The sequence below is a fragment of the Falco punctatus genome (assembly GCF_963210335.1).
Source record: "Falco punctatus genome assembly, chromosome: 9".
NCBI lineage: Eukaryota > Metazoa > Chordata > Aves > Falconiformes > Falconidae > Falco > Falco punctatus.
This window is the reverse complement of record NC_137589.1, coordinates 7,389,092-7,414,383: the sequence shown is the minus strand read 5'-3', so window position 1 is coordinate 7,414,383 and position 25,292 is coordinate 7,389,092. Positions and strand designations below refer to the sequence as shown.

The 25,292-nt window shown below is 40.9% G+C and overlaps 1 long non-coding RNA gene across 3 annotated transcripts in view; it reads right to left on the bottom strand.

Moving 5' to 3' along the window:
• The window catches only part of LOC308070013, a 166,562-nt gene that overhangs the window by 103,124 nt on the left and 38,146 nt on the right, over window positions 1-25,292 (bottom strand). For 2 of the 3 annotated variants that reach the window (XR_013930588.1, XR_013930589.1), the window contains exon 1: window positions 1-25,292. This exon is cut by the window's left edge; it is cut by the window's right edge and continues 38,146 nt beyond it. This is a non-coding gene — a long non-coding RNA (uncharacterized lncRNA). The other variant, XR_013930590.1, reaches the window with a different exon arrangement.

Genomic DNA, 25,292 nt, shown 5'->3' with positions numbered 1-25,292 from the left:
TGTTTATTTGTTGCTTTCCTGCTATAGATCAGCCTGTCAAGATACCTCCTTCATGTAAATATTTAAGATCTACAGCAGAACAATCCTGGTAGAAAAAAATCAAACTCTGAAAAGGAGAGGGGGAAAGGAGGATGCAGGGTTTTATTTGTTTAAAAAAAACATGGATGTCGTTCAATTTGTATCCACCAAGAGTGTTCTTTGATGAAAAGGAGAAATATTCTGATTGTAAACGTGTTACATGTAATGAACGGCACTTAGCTCCTTGAAACCACATGTTCTATAGATTCAAAGTTACCATATTCCTTTTTGGTAGTGTGTTGGGTTTTGCTTGGTTGGGTTTTTTTTTGTTTTTTGGTTGGTTGGTTGGTTGGTTTTTTACGGGGCAATAATTTTGGCTCTCAAAAGTCCACATGAAAAACTGAAAATCCAGGATTTGAGAACTAGAGAAGTTCAGAATAGTAATCATCTGGAAGTCTCCTCTTTTCATGTCAGTGAAGTATAATGTTACTTCACGCCATTTGGCTGCAAATGTAAATTACACCTTTTTTCAGTTGTTAGGACAGGATAGAAAACCACATAATTCTAATGAGTCATAAAAGTTTCACCATTTTTTTCTTCATTTAATTCATATGGTGCCAACACCTGTGAAAACAATCAGCATCATAGCTGTGTGCTCTACTTAAATTTGCTTTAGGGTATGCTTGAGTAAAAGCTTTTATATCTCATTTCTCTACATTATTAACAACACGATGCCCTGAATCATTCTATAATTTAAGTATGCTCATTTCATTCTCAGCTATTTTATTAGGACTAGAAAAGATGCTCAAAGACTATGACAGTCTTAAAACAGACATACACATACCCATTCTTGATTCTTACTGTAACAAAATATCTATAACGAGATCTTCACATTATTTTTTATGTGCTTTGGCAGTTTTGCACCTTGAATTACGAATATAAACTGTTAGTACAAGAGCCATACTACAAAGCTTTCTCCCAAGAGGCTTTGCAACCATTGCTCTAAGGTGAGCTCCTTTCAGGAGAGCAGTATCTGCGCCAAACTGAATTTTAAGCTATTGCCAAAGGAAAACACGTCTTGTTTTCCATGGGAAGACAGCAGTGTTGGGAAGCCTAGTTCTGGAGTCACTAGGTGGTGCCAGAGAGGAGTGTGCATTGGTGACACTGCAGTCCTGCTTCAGTTATAGCTGGGCAACCGGGTAGTTAATCTACTGCAGAAGCACACCAGCTAAAGGGCAGGATTTTCAAGAATACTAGGGGTGAGATTTACAAACACAGGTCAGTGTCTGAAGACACAACGTAGTGACTGGAGAATATAGAAAAAAGCCCAAATCCTATTGACTTTCTTCCTTGGCACCTCCATCTGGCATTCATGTAAGCCCTAAATGACTTCAAATTTGCAAAGGGCTTTTACCTACGATTTTATAACATAAGGGAAGGAGGTACTGAGCTCTCCCTATGTTTCAATGGGATTGTGGCTCAAACTTCCTCTATAAAATTCCCCATTTAAACCCATACAACTTCATAAATATAGATGAGTGAGCACAGTGCATTAAGCTGGAAGGTGTAGAGACCATGATATTTCCCAAAGAGATCGTTTCCCAAAACGTGTCCAAAATGTACATTCCAGTGTTAAACAGCATATTACAAATAACCATCCAGGGCCAATTTGTGATCAGGAACCAGGCCAAAGCTCAGCTGATAAATGCTTCGAGCAAAATGTTTGCAGTTGTGATTCATTGCAATAACTTCCATTGTAATCCAGAGGTGGGGACATACTCCAAGTAGCTTTAGCTAGCTCAAATACTGAGAGCAGGGCAGGCTTCAGCGAGGTCATGGGGAAGGGCTCAAGACAGTCACAGCTGAGAAACTTCAGTCAATGCCAGTGAATTTAAAGCTGCTGAACTGCAGCCTGCGCCCTGTGCTGAAGCACAGTCCCACCTGTGTACATGAGGATATGAGGCCTGAGCTGACCACTCCCTCCCATGTCTACAGGATTTCAGCACTGACTCTGAGGTGGTCAAAAATAAGTGATCTGATAGTCATTTCAAACGGGGTTATTCTACTAATCTGTACCTTTTTGCACCGTGTGTCACATACAAGCAAAAAGCAAAGACTACTCCAAACCCACAGCAAAAACTAACCAACCCAAAAAAACCCCAACCCCCAAAAAAGAGCTCTACGCTCAATTTCTTAATGGATAAGAACCTCTGCTTGTGATTACTCACCAGTGCCCTTACTGGCTGTTTGCACAAAAGATTCCAAACAAGCACTAGTTGGAGGACGGACTTTTCTTTTCCCTTGCTTCTCTCCAAACTGCTTCTTAGGAGCTCTTCCACAGGCATGGGACTTTGGGGAAGGAGGGGGAAGCACGGAAACCAATCCTGCTCACAGGACACGGATGGCTGTATCTATCTATTGACAACAGCGTGCACCAGACCCAGTGTCATTTGGTGCCCAATGCTGGAACACCCAGCACTGTGACCAGATGACCGTGCAGCTCATCCAGTCCCACTTCTACATGTTTCAACACCCTCCATTTGCTGGGACCAAAAAACCCAACTGCTTCTTCCAATTTCCAGCCTTCACCTTTATAGGAAAGAGGTTGTCCTTGCAGAATCCGTTCAAAAGGCCACTCAGCATAGCAGGGCTGTGCTTGTTTTAAGTTATTTAATTCTCAATAGTTTACTCAGCTGAAGGTCTGTTTGATTTGAATTGCTTCTAGGATGTTTAGAAAATGTAAAAGAAATGTATTTTAAAATTTCATTACAATTACTCTCTAATGTTCCTGAAGACATCCAGACTTCCTGACCAGCACAGTACCCATGAGATGCAGCATTTTCCATAATGCCATACATGCATTCTTAACTTTGAAATGGAACAAGAAGAGAATATTTATCCTGGCTGTAACTTAATGTAATTAAATGAATTAATTAAAATACAAAATCTCTCTCAAGCTAGGAGGTCCTGAAGGAAAGAACAGAAGAGAATGGGCTGTACCTTTCTTTCTAAATAAAACCAATCTCTGTTATTGAAATGCTTAACTACAAATCAGATTTTTTACTTGTGGGAATAATAATTTTCCTGACTGTAAGCTGCAAACCTTTCTTAGTTTCAGTTCTTCCACTATGAAGGCAGCTTCTGTGCTAGGAACTTCAGGAGGACAGTCTTGAAATGTTATTAATGAGAACTTACTGTACACTTCATATTTGATGTAGGTGCACTCTGCCTCCTAATGGAAGTCGCATGTGTTTTTCCCCCAAGTATGCACTGGTAAGTAATGACCCATCATCAGGCAGTGATTGATGACAATTGATCATATGGCCATCTACAGCAGCAAGAAATTAGAGTAATCTCTCAAGAGAATAATCAGAGAACAATTTTCCAGGGTCACTACGAGCAAAGCAGCTTGCTGAAGAAGAAAACAGACTCAGTCTTCACTCTGGATTTTCTTTTCTCTCCTGGATTTCATTTTATACATGAGGTTTACATTTGTTTTTTAGCAAATTTTATGAGGCAGACTGAAATGTTAAGGGGATTAAGGAATGGGAGACAGTCTTTCACCTCCAAGTCTTCAGTTCAAATCCGGCTTAGGTTAGTAATGAACAAGAAGTATTTACCATTGCTGTTCAGTGTCTATGCAAAATGGATTGGTGGTTCTGGCTCACTTCCTAGCAATAAATGTGCATGCCACAACTGGCAACTCCATTGCCATTCTCAGCAGACAGAGCCAAGAATTAAATGAAGCATGGGAAGCAAAGTTACCTCTCCCCCACTACAGGCCAGGGTGGAGACACACTGGCAGGAGAAGCCTCCTCTGCTGCTGCCCACGCAGGGCTGTGCCACAGTTGAGCACAAAGGCACCAGGTATCGTGGACTGACAGACTAGCACCTTTTTCCAGGAACTGAATTTACTAATTAAAAAGAATGCAGATGCTCTCTAGCATGGGGCAGATTGGTGACTCAGGCTGGGCCATGTTCTTTATGTTGAAGTACAGATTAACCTGCCTTTATAAAGAGATTGAAAAGATGTAAACGTGATGGATTCCCACTACATAAGGCTTCTTTATCCTGCCAGGGACATGGCCCCTAAGATGGGGGTGTGTGTGTAATAAATAAAAATCAGGAGCTTTTTTCCCCAGCATCATGTGACAGATCATTTCTCAGTCTAGGAGACTTTGGCTCATTGATACCAGAAGGCACTAGACCAGGAATTTTGTTTTTCCTTGTACCATAAACTTAGAGTAATTCCACTGAAATAAATGGAGTCAACCGCCCACACAGATCAGCATAAAAGGGAGCAGAACATGCCCCAGTCTTTATCTGGCCAATACTGGAAAGAAAAGGTGACTAACACTAATTATTAAATGCCACCATACTGCCGTTCTGAGGGCATCAGCACCATCAACAGGAAGGGCACTGAACATCCTTGCAAGCGATTACGGCAAGAAAAGAACGCAACCTAGGCCTTTAGCCTTGCAGTGATTTTACCATTGAACAGCGCTGAATGAAAAATGCATGAAATTTCTTCCAAAAATAGCAAGATGGGTCAAGAGAATAATGATCTCAGTCTACATAGCTAGCTGAATTTATGGTGATGCCATCTTTTATATTTCATGGAATATTCACCCTGCACCCTAAAATTTCCATGGGTTTGAACACTGTATTTATCCATATTTTATTACCACTGTAAACATAATTATCACAGCATCTTCATGCTGAAAATGATTGATAGATTTTGTTACTTGCTTGTCAAGATGCTCATGTTCACTGTATTCAGCCATCACACCAACCCAGAGACTGATGACTGTGCTAGCCTATTAATAAAAGTCTATTACAGTACATTGATGCTACTTCTCTCAAACAATATTAATGCAAGCCCTGTGGCAAGAGGCATATTTTTAACTTGCAACAATACAATGAGGCCTATTTCATTACGGTTATTAACCCTTTTACATTTTACTCAGGCTGTCCATTCTTAGCCATGAAGAACCACCACAAACTCTCCTCACTTGTTATTTTCCATTGTTTTAAAAAGATATTTTTCACCTAGCCCAAGATTTCAAAAGCAACTGGTGATTTTCAGTTCTTATACTTGAGGCTGATAAAATTGAGACGCTATAAAGTGCAGATGATTTTATGAAACGCTGAGTAGCTACCTTTCAAAAATAAAAGAATCACAAGTTGACAACTGAGAAACTGAAGGACTCAAGACCAGCCATTGCTTGTGAAGAACTCATCTGTTAGAACTCAACTGGCAGCAGGCAATGCATGAAAGAGATTTCTCCAAATAATATGAGACAGCAAAGCAAAATAAAATAAAATAACAAAAATTATATAAAAAAAACCAAACTCCCAAAACCTTGAACATGCTCAAAGTCCTAAATACAGTATGCTGGCAAAAGTGTTTTTTCTGGGTATCAAGCAGGACAATGTATTTTTCTATAAATGCTCCTCCAGGATGTGCTTGTTTCCTTCTGTCACTGGAGTTTTAGCTTGATTCAGATATTCAAACTGAAATGTGTTGATCCTGCTGAAGAAGCCAAATTATTAACAGTTAAGATACTTTTGATATTTCAAGACACTGGGGGGAATCAATCTGCAAGTAAGGAAGACCACAAATGGATAAGACACACTGATCTTTTAATACCAAATTTTTTCAAGCAGAACTTGAATAAGCCTGTAGTACTAGAACTTCCAGAATGACCTAATAGTATTTAAAAAAGACAAACTCAGAAAACAATAAATCTTCTGACTCTGTGCAAGAAAATGCTTACAAAGCATTTAACTTTAAGCATGGGAGCAATACCTTTTAGCTTTCTCTGGTGAAAATACTTATCCTGCAGAAGTTAAGCATGTGCTTAATTGTTTCACTATCTGTGAAATAATAACCTTGTAAAAACCTACCAGGCTTTTATATGAAATAACATCCGTTCTTGTGTTGGCAAAATACATGCAATTTCCAGAAAAATCTACGTTTGGCAATCGCAACCTGAATTACCACACATAGATCCTTAGCTCGCACAAATCACCGGCGCTCCACTGACTTTAACTGAGCCTACAACTCGTTGAAGATAAACCTCAGGACTCCAAACAGTGCTGTTAGCTCTAACGCCCCTCAAAGGCTGAGGACTTGGAGCTCAGTCAGAGGTTGTGCTGGATTTGGTGGTAATGGCTTAAGAGGTTACCTCTCCCAGCTGTCTGCGGCAGTCCCCCACCAGAAGCTGAAACAGAGCCATCACAAAGCAACATGGTCTAGCCCTCATCCATACAGCTCAGAGCCAGCACATTAATTTTAACTGCCAATGGTCTGCAAACTATGACAGCTGATAAACTGGCACTCGCTTGCATCTGCTGCCTCTACTAGAAGGGTGGAAGACCATGGCAAAGTGGCAGGGTAGATGTTAAGGGCGGTAACCCCTTCCTCCACCTCAGCAAAATTAATAGCACTTGTTTGCCAGAGCCCTAATCTGCACCGAGTGGAACGATATGTTGAAAGAAGCAGCTCCATTTAACTTCGTTTCGGGGGGGAATGGAGAGAGAGGATTTTCTACATTGCGTGAGGCAGTAAAATGGGAAGAAGTAGTGTATATACAGTACCCCTTGTAATTTTAATTCATATTGCCCTCTCTCAGTGCATAAATCTTGTTAAACCTTATCCTCTTGGAGACCATCTGGATGAAAACTATTCAGGAAACGTCACCATTGGTACAAGAACTCAACTCTCACCATAAATCTCAGCGTGTCAAAGCCAAGCATGCATGCCTTAAAGAAACTCTGCAGCTGTGACTCTCTCAGAGTTGCAGACCTGTGTGTGCGAACGGTGCCTCCCAAGAAACACATTGCTACATTTCAGTAACTCTTAAAAACAAATGAAAGCAAACTCAGGGATTTTCTCATTTTCAGATAGGTTTGAGTTGTTTGTTTTTTTTTTTTTTTAAACATATAAAGGAAACAAATTATTTCAATAAAAACTACACAAAATTTACTACCCTATTAGAACTGTACCAGCTCAAATGATCTCCACCCTTGTCCCTATCTTTCTCTGATTACTTCTCCCTCTCCTCCAAAGTACATGTGCTAATGTGGCAAGCTATGCTCAAAATCAGAAATCATGATTACTTTGCTCTGTAATCTGATTGCCTGTATAGTTAGACACCTGCCTTCCTGGCAAATTTCTTTATGGTAACAGAGTATGAGCAGGTTGGCCTTTTAAATGCCAGATACGGTCAAAACAGCTTTGATCTAACCTCAGCGAGAACACTATTCTTATCCAACAGCAGATACTCTCCCCTCTCTCAAACCCAAACCTAGTATAATTGTTTTTACAGAAAAGGATATCATATTAAATTTACTAATTTCAAAATATGGCAAAACATAATGCAACATGTACAGGGCAATCCATCCAGTAAGTGAGAAAACAGAAGAGTAACTAGGAGAATTAATCGAGGCTCAGTGCTTTGACCAAAACATTCTTTGGGATGAATGCAGGCTTGGTGGAACAAAAAAGTTCTGCAAGTTTGCTTCATTTTCACTCACTTATTTCCATAAAGGAACATAACTCAAAATATTTGAAAAGGACTGAGATGATTCACATTTGGTAATTAAAAAAAAAAAAATCTAGAAAAATTCAAAAGTTGCTTGTTTAGAAACATTTTTCAAGTAAGAAAAAAACTTCTTAAACGTAAGTAAATTCCAAGCAGAGCATTTTATTTTCATTTAAGCAAAATGTTTGACTTGACTGAAATAGAAACTTTTTCAGTTTTCTGAATTCTAAAAAGCATTCACCTTAGAACTGCCAGACAGTTTAACAATCAGCTACTTTTGCACAATAAAAGGAACTAGGAGCCTGGGAATAGATTGATTAGATGTGCTAGATGGAAACAAGTTTCATTGGCCCAGGCAACGGGATATTTCTGATGTATATCAACATACCGCAATTGATGAGCAGAGCTCTCTCCAATAGCTGTGAAGGTTTCCTGATGAGTCAGCTAAGTATGATTACTGGATCTCTCTCTTGAATTCAATACAGGTGATCCAGGTTGATTTTTGCAAGAACCTCCAAGTTCTGTGAAGCTGCATAACACCACTGCAAAACATCTCAGCCGCTATCACAACAGCAGACATTACACTGGTTTGCTAACTCAGGCTCATGCTTGACTATTTAAAAAACAAACAAACAAACAAACAAACAAACAAAACCAAGAAAAATCAGATCAATTACCCTTAGAGGTAATAGGTGCTATCCAGGCATGCAAAGACTGCCCTGGTGGCTCCCTGCAAAGTAATCCATCCTTTCCCTGCAGGTGCAGAGATACTTACTACCAAAAATTATCAACCTCCCACCGGAGAAGCAATGCTGCCTGGGCCTCAGTGAATGGGTTTCAGCATATGGTTGTCTAAGAACTGTAGAATGAACCAGTCATATCCCCCATAAAGGGAGCATTTGCAAGCTCAGCATGAAAGATGATCAGCAATGTTTTGTTGTCATGCAAGGTGTATTGTTTGTTCTTTTTTAAAGCTATAGCCCACACTGAGCTCTAATTCCTCCCACATCACATGACTTTCCACACCCAACTGGGTGCTAAATTAGGAAGGGGTACTGTTTTGCTCTGCCTGCATAGTCAATGGACGAAGACACGTGGGCTGAATTGTCCTCTGGAGGTGCATATCACTCACTTTCCAGCATCGATGGGGGAGCCTTGGGTGATTAGGTACTAACTTAGGTGCCTCAGTTAAACGCCTGAAGTCAGGTAGCTCAAATCCAGGATCAACTGTGCTGCTTCTCCGATCCTAAACTGGTGCATGCTGTCGCTACATGCTGCAAAACAAATGGCAAATACTAATAGTTTTTGTGGAAGCTGTAACAGTATGAAAGTTAGTGCTTTGGATCTAAACCTAAGATACTATTATTATTACAGAAATCCAAGCTGGTTTGTATGTCCTCTAAATTTCACTCCTTCAATTATGCAGCACTGCATAACTGGACATATTGTGTAAGATTATTTTCAATTTTCATGGAAGGTTCACTCAGGGCTAGCCACTACTGGAAACAAGACAGCAAATTTGCATGCCAACTTGCTGCTCCAGTACAGTAAATGAGTTGTTCCTATGGCAAGTAGTGTACATATCTTTTACTTTTTTTTTTTTTTTCCCCCAATGCACAGTACAAGGAAAGGATGACTCAAACTGAGTTTCACAGGTGAAGTTCAGATGAGTTCAGATCTATTCAAGCCCTCTCAATGTTCCCATATGCTTGACTCAAGTCCAAACGTTTAATTGTCAACTCCAAACAAAAACTTCCAATGAAGAGGCAGAGGAGGAGATTATGAACTCTGCTTTCCAGCACTGAGGACTTGAGCACTTCTTTTTTTTATAATCTGTCATTTGTACTTTTTCATACTAAAGGTGACAGTCTAATTCACATATGACCAACACCCATAAATCATGTTGGGGGGAGGGAATATTCATAAATCCATATCAAACAGCACCCAAATTATGACAAATGACATGGCAGTCATAAAATTGCACAAGCACAACTCACCAAGTCATTAATTTCATGGCCGTGGAAAATAAACAGACACATTTTTTTCGCAGCCCTAATAAATTTTAAAAAACTCAAAGAATGGTCCATCTGCTTCGAATAATTTTTAATTTCCTATTCTGTCTCGTTCCCATTAGCTATTCCACTGAGATATTTGCTAAATTCTTTCATTTGCCTCCTCCCATCTGTATTCAATTACTCTATTCCCAAATAGAGTTAGTTTTTCTTTCTCCTAAGCGCAGTACAAAATATCCCCACCTGTACCTTAAAGCAAATGTTATGTGTGTTTTATTATCTGTTAGACTCTATGAGTCATTCTAACTCGATTGCCTGTGCTGAAAGTCTTGGAGGGCAATCTGATTTTGATGTTTTCTGGCTTTGGTGAAAAACACCTGCCTGATTCTCATAGCTAATCTATTAACTTGGTAAATGCCTCAACAGATGTTCTAGAATCAGCTAGGGATCAGGGTCTGTCCTCGTGACAGCGTCCGCTTGTAAGCTTGAAATATTTAAATGTTCAGAGATCAGAGGCCAATGATGTGTTTTGGGTACAAGCTTTCACTAAATCATATTTTTTCAGTTGGTCCCTGGAGTGCATTCCACATACAATAAGTGGCTGGAGCATTCTGAGCGAGCAGGCCAACAATACAGGCCTCCTTGAACTTTGAAGGGACATGAATGTGAAGGCAGAATTGGCTTCTTTTATTGAAAAATGGAACAAATTTTAGACTGTGCTGAAGCTGTTCCCTTTTAAGCTACACATCTTTTTTCCAGCTCCTTTCCTTTCTTCCTAATGAAACCCATTAAGAAAGTATAAGCCTTGGCTTTAAGACCTGCCTTTCCAAGGATAACTTAATGTCTCCGAGGAACCTGTTCTAAGTCGTCATCCTCTGTTTGGGTCAACACTGCTCTGCATGATTCACCTACTGTGTGCCTGATCCTCCACTTTATGTTGGTTTTAAGCCAGGGTTGCTCCACTGACTCTAAGCCATCCCACTCTATAATAGCCCCCAAGGCTGCACAGACTGGCTGGGATCACCAGAGCAGAGCAATCCCTTGAGGAGGCTTTACTCCTCCCATAGGAATGGTGGGATAGTTGCATGACATCAGTGTCAAGCCCATGTGAATTCACATTTTGCAGGTTACGGCAGTTTTGTATCCAGCTGGCACCACCAGAGCAACGCAAATGAGAAAAGGAAGGCTCACAACACGGAAAACCCCAGGCCACTGCTGCTCCACCTATGCTTTCAGAAATGGCCCCTTGTCAATCAAAGCTGGACATGAGTGGCTAAAAATGTTTATTATTCTGTGAGCTTTTATATTATCTTAATTCTTGTAAGAAATGCTCAGGCTTGTGACAAAACATGCCAAATGATTCGATTTAAAATGGCTGCTAGCTTCGCTGCAAAAATTTTCTCAATGAGATCACGTGAAAGGCAGAACAATGAGAAATCGGAACACCTTTCTCTGACCTTCACTCACCACTTGACTCTGATCACTTCACTTACCCTTTGTTTACCTCGACTTCTTCATCTGCCAAATGGGCTTTATTAATGCAAACTTACTTCACTGTTTTGAAACTTAATTAGTTAATGTTTGTAAAGTGTTTTGAGATCAAGGATTATTACTAATGTATTCAAAATCTCATTTCTGCTGCTATTTGCTCTTGGAGGCTTGACAAGAAAGCTTTCACTGTTCCACATCTTCAAGAACCGTCAGAAACAGCTCTGCTGTTAGAGCTCTCATATGAGCGATCAGCAGATGGAGTTGGAGTGAGAAGGGAAATGACTGATTCATACCGTTACTGCTGTTACACACGCTGCTTTCTAGAAGACAAAATATAAAATATGAAGAGAGGGTTGATAACAAATACTTAGGCATTTAAAGGAAGACACTGAAAGTACAGAAAAATGCTTATGTGGTATCTGAAATCATCACATTTTTCAAAAGCATCCTTTTGGTACAGCCATCTTGTTAGTCTTCAGTGCTGACAAGAGTTGGAGAAAGGTTCTAAATGTGAGATGAAGAAGAAAGAGAAGAAAGGGTCACTGGAAAAGATGCTCCTATCCAAGGATCTACAGCAAGAAGCTTCATTAAGGAGGAAAAGGAGACTTTTTGTCTCTAAACAAACATGGAAGAATTGACCATAGCTTACTACTAGAAATAGTTTCTTCCTTCAGTTTTCAGGCTATATCTCTGCAGAAATCAAATCTACTCCTCTCCTGTCACAGAAAGATTAAAAAATGGAACTGGTTACTGGAAAGGTACAATAACAAAGTTTGATTTTTAACATATAATCCCTGCAAAATTATTTTTATAAATTAGGCAGATATGTATACTCACTCTTCATTTCTTGTCTATTTTGACACTTTCAAAGTTGTATCTTTTTCAACAAAATAAGAAGAAACAATGAATCATGTCCTTGTCCGGTCCCACTGGCACAAGTGACACCTTGACCTGAAGAACTAGATAGGGACTGTGCTGACAAGAGAGAACATCTGGATAAGGGAGAGCCAACAAAGCTAATTTTAACCCATGTGCCCCTGGTCATGTAGAAAACCTGACACCAGAGGTAGAAGGGGTACGATCAGTACAGGTTCCACAGGAACAAAACACGGCAAATATGAACAACTTCTTATAACCTGGAGGTGATCTCCAGGCTCAAGCAGGGTTGCATGCCTACACCTCTCTCCTGCAAAGATTAAGGTTTTGGTTTAGGGTTCTCTCTAATTGAGAACATTCTAAAACCTTTTGTCTGTATTCTACACGTCTTTTCTTCAGTAAGAATTTGAAAAAAGCTACCTTCCAGATTAACACAAGAAATAAACCACATTTTTCATATCAGATACATGTGGCTCCATTGACACAAGCTGTGCTGCATTTGTAGAGCCTTTGGTACTAGAAGAGATATGTAAGTTATAAACCAACAATTAAATACGATGTTATTATAGCTGTCCACAGCAGAGGGTGCTAAGATTAAAGAGAACTGACCATAGAGTTAACATCTGGGGCAATGGGAGCAGATTTGCAGCAAGCAGGAGATGGAGGTTTGTTGATTAGTGGAGTAATAAAAGACATCGGTTGACTCTTCATGAATGTTACCTCTGTTGCATTTTTTTCTGAAATTCAGGCTTTTAATAAGAAAGGAGGTACAACATCCAGAGCAGAAAAATTATGTGTGGTTTCTTGCATCAATAATTTTTCTCAGAAATTGAATTTAACACAGGTACTAATAAAAACAAATCAGATCAAACAAACAAGCAGACAGTGAATGTTCTCCTATACTCTGAGGGTTTTTTTTCCCCAGAAGTCTTTTAATCAGTCTCAAGAAGATACATTTATCTCGTGCCAAAAGCAGCCTTAAGTAGGCAAGAATGGAAAATTCAGAAATACTTCTGCCAGTGAAACTGGCTGTTACTTCAATGAAAATGAGGTATCTGACTGATAACTTAGCTTCTATTGTGTTTCAGTGAAAACACATCCTTGAATTTAGAGCTGTGTAATGACGTTATTACACTAAGCTTGTTATTTGAAAGCAGACAAACTGCTCCAAAAATATTCTGCTACCAGACACATGTTTGACTTCATCTCTTCAGAGATGACTGAACATGTCATTAAGTCCCCCCTTGCTATACCTACCTATCCACTGGTTTTCACAGACTGTTAAGTTTGCTTGTGGGGCAAGGTGAAAGTAAAAAGAAGGGAAGAGGCAACAGCTCTGAAGTATGTGTCCGAGGGCCTGGAAAGCCCACAAGTTTGAAAAGGGATTATGAAGTCCTTGGCTAGTGACTCAAGCTGAGCTCAAAGCAGAAGCAAGCAAAAACTTTTACCCTTTGATGAAATGCAGTGTCCTCTGTCAGTAGTTCTCAACCTTCCCCACACAAGGCAAGCCCTCCTTGATTCCGTGCTCCTTCACCCACACCTCTGCCAAAGGCAGGCTTCTCTCCCATTGAGCAGAGGAGCAGCAGTTGGGGTTCTCTCTTTGAAACACCTCGGAAGCTGCCATCCCCAGCATCAGCTCTCTGATCTACAAGACCTGAACAGAAATCGGACAAAGGTCAGAGAAGGGAGTAACCTTGTAACTGGAGTCACAGTGACAAACTTGACTAATTTTTAGATGAAGCTGGAGAAGTTCAACCTGCAACAGACGTGATGTCTATTCCAGATCCACAGTCCTGTGAATCCAGAAAGAACTGGATTGCTTGTTAACCTGTAACAGTGAAAGGCTAGGAACTGGGACACCAAAATATCATAGAATCATTTAGGTTGGAAAAGACCTTTGAGAACATTAAGTCCAACCATTATCTTCTCCCTCCTTGCCATGGATGTGTCCCTCCAGGTCAGCACCCCGCCACACAGCCACACAGTGCAGGCAAAACTTCCACAGCTGCCATCCATGCCATCCTCATGCTGGGACTTTTCACCAACAGCAAATTCAATGCAAATATCAAACAAACAGTTGATAAAAAGTAGTTTGTATTATTAAATAAAAACCAAAAAGCTTTACAGGAATCAGGAATCCAAGGTGGTTTTCTGCTTGCTAGCTTTGACATCCAGGGAATTCCACTAGAGAGTAGAAATCAGACCTGGGGAGAGAAAAGATGGTTCAGCAGTCCTGCTTAAAACAACAGGATCCCCACACGGGGGAAAGGCAGGAGGAAAAGGAGAAGGCTGAAAGACAGCCTTGCAGAAGAAAGCCCACATACACCATGGCTGGCAACTTGTTGGGAATCCAGGCTTTGACCATCAAAGAAACTGAGGCGTTTCCCCACAGATATCTACTTGTTTCAATGGAATTTAGGAGGCTAAACAGGCATCGGGCTCATCAGCATTTTGGAGGATCTGGACTCTGTCACTTTGGTATAACCTAACACCATTGTGCCTGAAGTCCCATCTTCAAATCTTGTGGCAAGATAAGAGGAATTTGGTTACTGATGATAAGCCAAAAAGAAAAGCACAGTATCATTCAAGTAGAGCATATACACAACATATCCTCAAGGCAGAATTCCTGTTATGACTGGCATCATAACACTGAGATTGATTTAGCCACTATTCAATTATGTGTTCTTTTTTCTCATCTTTTCCCCCCCAGGTTACCACTCTCCCTAGGCTTGAGTACTCACTGAGGAGTGAAGACAAGTAGTAAATAAAATGCAATGAAAGTTGTTTTACATCTCTTTTCATCCCCTCTACACAGCTCCCTCAACCTTAAAATTTAGGGGAATAAAGACCAGGTTTTCTATGCAGACAATGAAAAGTATATGCATTGAATGTCAATTCTATAGGAAAGAAAAGACGAGACCAAAAGAAAGAAACCCACAAAAGGAAACGCACCACATTCTTCCACCCTCTGTCCCAACAAATCCAATTAAACTTGCCAAGACACACAGACATGCCATCAATCATTCCAGATCCTATCCGCCCTATCAATATTTCAGCAGCATTTCACTCTCTTACTTTCTGGGACTATGCACACTCCACACAGCATGCACTCATTGTTCCCCATGCTCCTTCCTTGCCCCTTTTAATCAGTCACAACAAGCCACATTCATTTCTTTCCTGCACCTTATGCTACACCAGGCGAGCTGGTTAGCTGGCACAGCAGAGCTTCTTTGTGCTCCATTGATGGTTCGTGGCTTGTTTGTTTTGTTTTTTGTTTTTTTTTTTTTTTTAAACAAGAAAACGCAGGGTGGGAAACGTGGCTGTTTACGTATAGGACACCAACACAGAGGAACTGTGTTCACATGCTTCTTTTGCTTATTGGGAAATAGTACTTTCCTATCATGGTGGCGTCATTTTAAAAAGCACAAGGAAAAATAGACTGAAAACTTTAGAAAATTTCTGGCAATATATGAGATCCAAAAGTCCTCCAGAGACCTTATGTACCTGACACAGGCATTCTCAAAGCCTGCCCTAGAAATGGAAATGATACCATTATCAAACTATCTTCAGTAACCTGGACTTCTGTTCCTATGCAGCCTGTAGGGTTCTGGGTTCAGAACAGAACTAAATCTCCTTAACAGGAAAAGAAAACGCACGATGGCTTTTTCATTCTGTGTATCTTGTGCACAACTGAGGGTGCTCTTGGGGCTGCCTCGAGCCACAGACATGCACAGTAAGTCATTTTCAAAGATGAGGCTTATTTTGGGCACACTGGAAAGATCACAGCCATATCTTGTGCCAGCATAATAATAGGTCTGTCAGCTTTCTCTTCGAATTCTCTCTTGATGTCACCAAGGGAAACGTATAGAAACCTAATCTGATGGAGGATTTCACCGACTGTTGGGCTGCCTTTACTGACATTACAGGCAGTGACCTACAGTGGCTCCAAAAGAATGACTGGGCTTTCAAGCAGGCAGTAGCTATTCCATCTGAGCTATCTGTCAATATGAATTCTACCCTTTTCCAGTGTTCCCATGTCCTGAACTGCTTCAGTGCTGAGTGGATTCCCAGCTTGCAGGCGAGCTCCTGCTGTGAAGTCCTCTCCCATCCCTATGACATTTTTCTTTTTTTCTGAAAGGCCTAAAAAGCTGAAATTGCAGCCTAATGTCCATACAAGATGACTGGAGTGCACAAATGAAACTGCACAAAAATACACATGCTGGTGACCACAGTGTACCCTGGCACAGCCACCAGACAATAGAGACCAATTGTGCAACTTGATATATCCAGTTCTGAATAGATACGGCTAGATTCTAGCGATCAGCCTGTACCCTCCCTCACATCAAAACAGAGACTGCAAAGGTTACACCTTTTCTCTCTTTTGAAAAGGGAATTTTTATCTTTCTGGAATCATAGCCTTTCACCTGCTAAACTCTAATTTATAGGTCTAAAAGTTCTCCTCAGCCTTCAAAGTCCCTATTTCTGTCTCCAAATATGCTCCTAAAAAGTGACTCTCAACATGACCACCCTAACCCCCAATGAAGTGTCAGGCTCTCCCTGCACAAAATGTGAATTCTCACATTATAAAGCTTTTCATGTCAGCATCTAAACTCACAGATAAGGACTCATGGGTTTAGACAGAATGGGTTAAAACTTTCATTTTTCAGCTTCAGTTTCATTAAATTACCAGGGAATGCTGAGCTTCCAGTAGCAGGAGAGAGTTCATCTGGATAGTGTAGCTTCATCTCCCATGATGGCGAGAGCCCCCAAGTACACTCTCTTGGAGGGTCTTGTTCTGCTGCCTCATGCTGGGACCTATTACACAGTCCCAGAGGAAAACCTGGCTGATCATGCCTTGAAAGCGCAGGCAAGGGCAACTACATGGAGAGCGCTCCGCTTCCTCAGGCAACAGACATCCTGGTATTCATTTAAGTGAGCTGAGGTTACAAGGACCTGCATAGACAGGCTTGTTATTCACATAGTTTCACTACTTCTTTTTAGCAGTCTTGCTGGAGATCTACACTTGGAAGAACCCCCAACCCCTCATCTAAAAGGGGCTTTCTCCAGTTTAGATCTTCTTTGAAGCAACACTCCCCAAAAACGTGAAGGGAGCTGTGTAAGCTTGGATCCAGGGTAAAAGGGGGAAAACTTCACTCTGCAAAGTTCTGGCTTTAATATAGAGCTCAGAATTTTGAAAACCACCATCCCTGAAGGTGCTGTCCAGAAAAAGTTTCTTCTCTGAGCCTCTTAGCATTTTCCACTTTACTAAGGCTTTGAGAAACTTTCTTGCACAAAGCAGAAATCCAAACTTTGAGGGGATAGAGGAAGAAAAGGGGGAAAAAAGGAAAGCGGGTGAGCATTGCTTCCCTGGGCAGTTATCTATCCTGTAAATAGTCAGCATTTACTTCAGTTTGTAACAAGGTTCTCTGCCGAGTACAAACACTGCTTTTTGTGAATAGCCCAGCTAGTGAGAGCCAGAGCCAAAGGGAATGTCTGAATGAGTCACAACCAGAACTGGCCATAGAGCACCTGTAAGACATTGACTGCAATGTGACTTGTTTCCTATTTTTGGTGAGCAACGTATAATTTCCACATAAAGTGGGAAATGACTTTGGGAGTGGAAAAAAAAAAAAAAAAAAGTCACAGTTGTGCAGGCATGCAGTCTGAGTGCTGTCTCACTTATCCCTGGTAACATGAACTCAGCTGACTCGGGGATTGCCTAGAGGCCTCCAGAGCACTAGCAAACATGGTTATCAAATGACTCCAGCACAGCCTTTTTGGAAAAAGAGGTTTGACACAGAATAATGCTGTGAGTCACCCTGTAGATGGGTTCATGTGCAGTGTTTGTGGGCAACAAGTGAAAAGAGAGCTGAAGAGCATTCAAGAATGTAGCTGGCAAGGTGCTGACATGTGATTCTAATAAGGAAATCACAGTTTTTCTCAGCCATGCTTTTGGTAAAGGGTCACTTGATGCAATGCGTGGAATTTCTTTAGAGTGCTGCATCTTGCACACTGTTCTTGGGACCACAATGGGCAAAGCTCCCAGGGTATGACTAATTAAAATAGCTACCACATGTTTATCTGTGTATTTATCTGATAGTAGAAACCATGTGTACACACACAGTAATTCTGACCTTAATTTATAACCAGGTCACTTGCTTTCAACGGCACTAGTGATGTTAAGAGCTAAAAATCACAGCTGAAAGGAGTAAAGCTCCCTCTGTTCATACTGGAAGGGAATGTGAGCACTGAAGCACTTAACAGGACAGACCTGGCCTTGCAGGAATCTTCCATTCCAATGTTTTTTATAGTGTCTGCTCCTGGGGTGTGGAGAGAATAAGGCAACAAAAAATGGGTGCTTAATACCAGCACCCTGAACAGTGAGCAAACTGAGCTTGCCAACAGGGAGTTCAGAGGAGATTATGTCTTTTGACTTCCCATTCCTCTTTGCAAATTGGAAAGGCATCTCCCCAGACCTTGACTTTGATAGTTGCCATTTAAAATTCACAGCCTTGAGTATGAAGCCTGGAATTACAATCCCATTTTTCAGAAATGAGGAAGGGCTGCAGTCTTTCCTAACACCTTCTAGAAGAGTATGTGCTCTCTTTTAATCCAGCAGCCTAGGTTTTAGGTTTTACCTTGAACCTGTCTTCTGAGAAAGCCTATTGGTGTTAGTCCAGTGAATGGGGACATGAACACTTAATCTGTGAGTCTGGGCTGACTTAAAATATGTGCAAAGCAATCTCAGCATCAAGCAGTTCTTTTTGTCCTTTGCAGGGAGTGGCTTTGACAGCATTAACATCAATAGGTTTTACGTGTCTTCAGGGCTGGGTGGCAGCCAAATGTTTTTTTGAGAATCTAAACAATTTGTCACTTAGACCACTTGGTGGAATTGCCTTGTTCTCCTTCCATTTCATCTTCCCCAATGAGCTTCAGAAGCTACCATCCTTTCTGTGCCTCTATTACTTCTTTGTGCACTTATCTTGCAAGCAGTCTGCTAGTGTAGGTGCCGTTTTGAAGGTTTGATCTCAGTTGGCATCACTACTAGGTACATGCTTGACATGCCTCTAGGTCAAAAGAGGGGAAGATCCTTCCGCCAATTTGATTGTTTTGCCTGCTCCATCGCACCACTCTACCTGAATCCCCATCCTCGTTCACGTAGTTTATAGCAGTCAGAATACAAGCAACACCTGCATGTCTTATGGGGAAGCAGCCAGCTTCCCCTTACTAGTAATGGACTTTGAATGAATAGGGCAACGTATTCCTTCCTCAGTTATTTAATCAAATTGAAACAGATTTCTAACACAGCACCTGGACAAGCTGCCATTTATCGAATGAACAAAAAACCCCAGTGAATGAACCATTCTCTCCCTTCCTTCCATTTTCTGACACTGTTGTTGCAAATTAGGTGCAGTTACCAGAATATGCTTTCTGGTAAATTATCAGATTTTGGGTTTTTCAAGTCACTTACCCCAAAGCAGGAAACCATCAGACATTTGTGAGCATCAACTGAGATGTGGGGAAAGACCCTGATGTGCTTCTGAAGCTCAACATTGGAGAAATATGAATTCCCCTGTGCTATGAGCTCTGTCCCTAGCGATGCTGTGGATTCACTCAGCCTGAGAAGCAACTACTGAATTTTTAGAAATGAAGCAAACCAGTAAAATTTGGATCCAAAAGCCCTCAGCATTAAAAGGTTTGGATACATTTGGTCCATTGGAAAAAAAGAGGCTTGAAAAGACTGCTTGAGTCAGTGGGATAAATCTTCACAGCCAGACTTTCAAGGCATTCCAGCACCAGGTGTTATAGATGGATTGTCAGAAGCCAGAGATTTTTAGGATCTAGGATTCATATTTGCAGAAGATAATAATTTCAGACTTGACCCTAACTCTGTGTTTTCCCTGCAGGAGCATGTGTGGACATGGGATGGGATTGGAATGGTTCATTCAAAAGATGGCAGCCAGATGCAGTTTGTATCTGACCTTTGCATTAGGCAGATATTCAGATCAAATGCGTAGTTTCAGAGCCATTTCTAGCTGGCTCCCTTTCCACAGGTTAACTTATTTTTCAAGAAAGTGTTCTGGAAAAGATTAATTTGCATCCACATGTGTTGCTACTATCATGTATTGAAAGAAATCTAGAGAAAAGGCCTCCAAATGGGTGAATACAGCCATCAGACAAGAGGCTAATACACCTAGGTACCAGTCTCTAGCACAATGTTTTCTGTCAGCTTTTCAGTTTAAAAGTTTGTTTTACTTAAAAACACAAGCCTCCCCACCACTTCCCACCAATCCAAACACTGAAGTATTTGGAAAGACCTAAGCTGGTGTTCTGTGTCAGGGATGATATCTGTACCCTGAATGTCTACATGTAGCAATAAAAATCTGTACCTTTTAGAGACAGAAGATAAAAAGATACTTTATTTCAGTTATTTAAAAAAATGCACTCACGCAGTTTCCTCCAATGAAAAATGGTCAAATAAGATCTAATAAAAAGAATCAACACAAACTAGGAAACAGAGATAATCAGAGACTTACCAAAAAACTTGATGCAACACTAGAGCAGCCAGCAGCAGTGAAGTCACGTCTTCATGCGAGGTTAGGTCCAAGCACTCCAGGTGTTTGTTCCAACATTTTCACACAGACTTACTAAACAGAAAACACAAACACTCTTCCGTAAGCAAGACAAAGAAATCCATATGATGGGAAAACCTTCACCTCCCCAAAATGTCTATTGACAAAGACAAGACTATGCACACAAACCTCCTGCAGAGCTCCGTAGGGCTCCTTGTAAAAGGCTGCAGGATTGCTCTTGACAGAAAGGATGGGAAACTGATGTCATTCGCTCCCCCTAAGAACAAGCTCTCACAGATATGATTTGAAGGCCAACAGGTTAATGGCCCTTGACCAACCCATATTTCAGAATTAGGTGCAAGTTTACATGCCCAGAGAGGCTGGGGACTGAATCAGGAACAGTACAGCCGAGAGAAGCCACGCAGCCCCTGCAGCCACACGATGGGTGTGAACTGCAGTAGGTGCTATAAATGTGTGCTCTGCTCCACTACATCTGTTCTATGAGTGGTTTCTGTCTTACTGGGGGAAGGGATTTCTCTTATGCTGAGCAGGAATAAACACTTTGGAGGATGCAGAGACTCTTTTGGAGGCAAGTAGAAAATAAATTCAACTATTTACTTGTTCAGGTTGCATCTAGGCAATCAGTAGGGTCCTACCTAGATTGATGGGAGTGAGTTTTTCTTTTTGTCCCTAAAAGGATTCACTTTCTTAACGTTAAAATAAAATCTAAAAAAAAAACCCCAAAACAAAAAACAAAACCCCAAAAAAGCCATCCTAATGAGACAAAATCTTGGGATCCATCTGTACATTACATTTCAGATGACCCCAGCTCCATAACCTCTAGACAGCAAGCCAGCTTGGTAGCAGTCATTCATTTCAGCAGTTACACAAAGCCATTCAGGACACAAGGTGCTGGGATTTATCACAGAGGAAAAGGTGTAAGGCTCCCTCAAACTAAAAGAAACCAAGTCTCAGTTTCTGAAACAGTATCATGTTTTCCCAGGCTGTAACAATAACAGTTATTACCGTTGTGTGCATCAGCCTTTTGGATTTGTAATTTATGATAACAGCAGCACAAAAAGCCAAGATGCGTGTGAAATGGAGTTAAATTTAGATCTGAAACAAAGGGTGCCCCACAGAAGAGAGAGACAGCTGAAACAGATATTGGATGCCTACAGACAACTATAGCAATCTTTTCATCAGGACAAAGGAGCAGGACTTGGGGGAGCTGGGTTCCAATTCCAGCACATTTCCTATAGGACACTGAACAAATGACCCCCTTTCTGTCTTTATTTCCCCAGTGGTGTCACAGGATGGCTGTGACAAGACCGCTTGGGAAGACATTAACACCCTGAAATGATGAACGATATATGAAGAGCAAGATATTGGTCCTTTAACAGCTGCAGGTGAGCCCAATTCTGGATGCTTCTTGCACGCAAACTCACCACACACCCCACCCCATTTCTTTTCATAAGCAAGATATTTCTGAGCCTTTTTCATCATAGATCAAGAGTGTTAATTAGACCTACTAATGACATTGACACTTTTGTCCAAGTTAAAACTTGCTGGAGTTTCGCCCTGTCTCCTGGACACAGTAAGCAGGTCTCTGCGGAAAAAAACCCAACCAATCAAAACCCCAAATATGGGAGTTCTCATTTTTGCAGTGCTCACTTACATACATTAATGTGACTTGTTAGTTTAGTTGCTAATGTTTCACACATTATGCATAATCAGAAATATTTTAGCTGATAAAGTTACAAATTCCAAATGAAGCTACAAATTTCAGCTACAAATTAGGACCTTTATGGCTTTGCATGGTACTCAGATGCTAATACTAGGTTTACAATTTCCTCCTCCTGATTTAAATATGAATCCCTTTACAAAGCTCGGCCTGAGTGAAACCTCTCTTAATGCTGGTTTTTGACTTATGTTAGGTAAAGAAATGGTCAGTTTTCCATTTCAGAACCATGGCTGTGCGGTTCTGTGGGTGAGGGCAGTGCCATGTGACCAGCTATAAAAAACTGTGCTTAATAATAAAATCTCTAGCCAATTAAAACCACTTTTCAACAGTTGTCCAGCAAAGAGGCAGAGAGAAGGGGACAAGTAGTGAAATTCCAGCTAAGCCCTGCCATACCCCAACGCACAAATTCCTTGTCTGTCCTGAAAGACCTTTTAGGACTGTTCCTGAGTTGCAAGTGAAATCACTGACTGAGAAAGTCATAAACATCACGCTGAAGTACCTCAGCCTTACAGAATACTCAAAAACAGAGGACACTGAAGGTGCTCATCGCATTTCTTAAATATTTAGAACATGTATATTAAAAGAGATGATGGACACTGTAAGCTGACACTTTTCTTAATTAAGAAGGAAAAGTTGCAATTTTGTTTTAAAAAAGGGTATTGTTACTTCACTGCCAAGAGCAAGGAGAGTACCCCAAGGCTTTGAAAGACCTAACCAAATTGGTGCTGAGGTCAGGTGCATTTTGCATTACTTGTTTGTTCTCTTAACAAACCACACACATATCCATCCTGGGACAAAAACAGATATAAACAACATTTAGGCAATATTCTCTCGCAGAAGTCACTGCAGACACACACAATTTTCGGTTCTTGGGATGTGATTATATCCCTAAAGTAGTCTTTAACAAAGTACAGGACAAATTCCTTGCTAACTCCCATAGGACTTCTACATAATATAAAGTAACACAGTACATGCTTATTAAAAGTTGAAAAACTAACATTCAGAGAATCAATTTTCAGACTACAGGAAAAAAGCATCACGTGAAAACACCTGCCACAAAAGTGCCTTTCCATTGCAAAGGTACGATCATTGTGACACAAGGGTAACATGGGTAGGCCTGGCCTATTTATTTGAGAAGGGACTCAAAATGCTAGAAGCAGGAAAGTTAGCTTTTTGAGACATGATCTTTAAAACCCAATTAACCAAACTAAATTCTAACTTTTCTTCTCTAAAATCAAAAAAATTCAAGATAATGTGTTTTTACACTGTGATACAACATGAAACACGCAAAAAGGAAAAAATAATCAGGAAAAAGTAAAGATTTTGACAGCAACATTGACTTTTGGCTATGCCACGTCCTATATTTTTTTAGCCAGACAACCTTCTGAACAGAAGAACAGAAATTCCATATGAACAAATTTTTGTGGAAGAATGAACTTCACCATTCTCCAAATTCTGAAAAAGTTAAACTTCTCATTCTTAACACTGCTTTATAGAGAAAGGACTGAAGATAATGGTGTTACCAGAAGGCAACAAAAGGGTTGTTTTGAATATTATGCATGTTACGTAGCCAAATACTACCTAGTCATCCCCAGCATGAATTATGTCACCAAGTTTGTGACCTAAATGTGAGTTGTTGCTAAGCAGTACCCAGTCACAAGGCCTCCGGTAATCCATACCATTTGCTATTTCGCTAGAAATGTGCTATGGTCAGTTTGCTAACATGATACCCACTTTCCCACATTGGGCAATAAAACTCATCTTTGCCAGTAGGAGTGGTGAGTTCAGGTCTTGTAAAATAAATTGTTAGAATCCTCTCTCTAAAAAAAAAGTCAGCTGTTCTGTCTGCAACAGGTTTTAATATCTTCTTCTCCCTGGCATAAGTCCACCCAACACTGATGGCATGCACCTGGGCTCTTCTTTATACATGACAGCTTTTCATGCTGTAAAGAATATTATTTTTGAAGGAAGGGAGAAGAAAAACTGACCTTCCTTCTTGCAAAGAAAGGCTTGAAAAGGTAATCAAATTGGTAGGGCTGAGCAGACTAGGCAGAGAGGCTCCTTACATATGTATAAATTCTTGGATTTATTCTTGGCTTTGAGCAATCAGTCCTGTTTGACATATACTTCAGCAGCCAAAAGCCTACGTTCTGATGCAGAATGGAGTGATCATCCTAGACAGAAATGGGTCACGTCTGGGGAAAAGAACAAAAAATATGGTTTCCTGAGCCACTCAAGAATACCCAGATCACCTCTGCAAGCTTGCAGGCTGACAGGACACATGAGCAAGTAAAAAAATGCAGCAAAGGAATGGTTGAAACACCAGGTCTTGATGGGTTTCATCACAGAACTTGATCCCTTTTCTTCTTTGTTCCTCCTCTCAGGAATGCTTGGAGCACAGTCTGTCCACAGGCCGCTGCTGTAACACACAGGGACAGGAGAATGGCTGTGCCAAGGCAGACCAAGGCCCGACTCAGCTCCTCACGCAGGGCTCTGACAAGAGACAGCAGCATATGCCTCGGGAAGAGCATAATTGCAAGACCAGCACAGGCACACACATATAAAGAACTGTAAAGCATAGTATATTCTCTCAATCTCTAGCACACTGAGGGTTTCTCAAGCCAGGAGTCCTTTGCCTCGCACACCTCTTGAGACCATTCTTATACAGGTTTCTCTTGCAGTCATGTAGGGCCAGCCAGTTGGTCCAGAGGGAGCCACAACATCCCGCAGCAGCCAGACCCACAGCGTAACTACACCTGTAAGAAGGAAGGAGGTAAGAAGGGCAAGCTGTTGCCCTAAACAAGGGCTGCAAAATCATCAAAACCCATCTGTCTCTATCATTGCCTGATGACTACTAGTATTTGGAGGACTTAATTCTCACAGGGAGTTTAGATCTATGTACAATGCAGCAACTCCCTCCCAACCTCCCTAGCAGAAAAGGGGGAGAGGAAAAAAACATTAAAGAAGAAAAAAAAAGTCCCTCCAGCAAACTGGAAGGCTCAACCAACCTCAAAACCCAAAGGTTTCCTTTATA